General features: G+C 37.8%; 1 protein-coding gene across 1 annotated transcript in view; it reads right to left on the bottom strand.

Moving 5' to 3' along the window:
- The window catches only part of Arr3 (arrestin 3), a 12159-nt gene that overhangs the window by 8404 nt on the left and 1699 nt on the right, over positions 1 to 2056 (bottom strand). The gene's annotated exons all lie outside the window — the stretch shown is intronic.

Raw genomic sequence — 2056 nt, 5'->3', positions numbered from 1 at the left:
GGAGTTCAAATCCCAGCAACCACATGGTGGCTCACAACCATCCGTAACAAGATCTGACTCCCTCTTCTGGAGTGTCTGAGGACAGCTACAGTGTAATTACATATAATAAATAAATAAATAAATAAATAAATAAATAAATAAATAAAAAAAATCAATCTTAAAAAAAAAAAGAATACAAGCATCACGGACCAAATAAACACTAAGTCTAGGATAGTGGTTGCCTGGGTAGGAGAAAAAACTCAAACAGACTCAAAAAGGTAGGGAGAGAGACTCAAAAAGAAGGACAGAGGAAGCTTTGGGTCTATACTTCTTTTCAAAGCTAGGTGGTAGATATATATTTTTATGCCTGAAATATTTAATAGTTTAAAAGAGTTAACTAGAATTAGGGTCAGGTACCAGGAAGATAGCTCAGTGGGTGAAAGTGCTTGTTCCATAAGCTGGATGACTTAATTTCAATCCCCGGAACCCACAAAAAAAACAAAAGTGGAAGTGGTGGTTTGCATCCCTGCATTCATAAGGTGAGATGGGAGGCAGATGCAGAATTGGCCAGAAATTCATTCCCAGGTAGCTGGGATTACAGGCCTACATTACCAGGCCTGGCAGGTTGCTTTTATTTTCTTCTAAAAGTCAACATCTATTCTAAGTGTGTCCATTTTGTCTTAATGATATAAATTACATACAAATTTATATGGGTATCAAATATATAATCAAAAAGAAAAATTCAAAGCCCTACCACAGCATCATTTTGCAGAGATAAGTGCCATGTTATCTGCTCTGATGCCTTCTAAATTGTTTTGTTTCTATAACTAAACACAAGGCTAACTCAGGTACTTATTGCTGTTTTCTCATTTCTTTTCTGAAATTAAACATTAAAAAAAACTTTTGTGACTACTGTTTATTTATACAGTAAAATTTTGCAGTTGCAAAGAATAGCACACAAAGAGGCCAGATAGAGAGCTATTTATTTTTTTTGGTTTTGGTTTTGGTTTTGGTTTTTTTGAGACAGGGTTTCTCTGTGTAGCTCTGGCTATCCTGGAACTCACTCTGTAGACCAGGCTGGCCTCGAACTCAGAAATCCACCTGCCTCTGCCTCTGCCTCTCAAGTGCTGGGATTAAAGGCGTGTGCCACCACTGCCTGGCTCGATAGAGTGCTATTAAACAGTAGTGTGTGTGTGTACCATACCCCACATCTTTCATCTCACTTGCCTTTACCACTCAGTGCATAGAAAAGGATGCTTTACATTAAAACATACACCTGTGATGGAGGAGGACGTGAGAAAATATGGTCAAAGCAAGATGATGTTCATAAAGTAACAGCATACAACTGGGAGGAAATGTCAGAAATATATAAGATTGAAATGAATAATAAGTCAAAACTCTACTAGATAGACATAAAAAACTCAAGGGAAAAGGAAAATCTATCTAATTTCTGAGTAAACGTGTAATTTTTTGAGAGATAAGTTCTTCCTGTATAGTTTTCACAGGCCTCAAAGTCACTCCGCATGCCAGTCTGGCCTTGAGCTGCTTGCATCAGCCTCCTGGATGTTGTTGTAGATGTTAGTCATCATGCCAAGCAACATGAGTCTTTAAAAAGTGAATATTTCCTTTCATAGGTTATTCTGGGAAATTTTAGAAGTGCAAGAATAAAACCACTTAGATTTTAGAAATGGAGTATTTGTTACTTATAAATAAGTTGGCTAATTTGTGCCTATTCTGAAAAGTTTCTCTGACATTTGAAATTGTCCAGATTGCTTATCCATGGTGCTTCATTTCAGAGAGGAAAGCTCTTTCATTCCCCAGTATCTAAAGGCTATTTCTGGACTAGTAGTCACCAACTGGTTCTGAATCTTTTCTCCAGTTGAACACAATTTTCAGTCCAGTTGGATCACAGTGGGGTTAATCCATAGTGAGAATTAAAAGGGAAAAATTCAGTGGGAAGCACTTCAGTGCAATCTTGAACTAGAGTTCTGCTGCTGGAGGGCTGTGCCGCCTCCTGCTGCTACTGCCTGTGCTTGTTATTTCCTTGGTTCTTGTAGACTACATGTTTAGGCAGTCT

This window comes from Mus pahari, chromosome X (genome assembly GCF_900095145.1).
Source record: "Mus pahari chromosome X, PAHARI_EIJ_v1.1, whole genome shotgun sequence".
In the NCBI taxonomy this organism is placed as follows: Eukaryota; Metazoa; Chordata; class Mammalia; order Rodentia; family Muridae; genus Mus; species Mus pahari.
The sequence above is the reverse complement of the archived record's forward strand: the minus strand, read 5'-3'. Positions and strand labels throughout refer to the sequence as shown.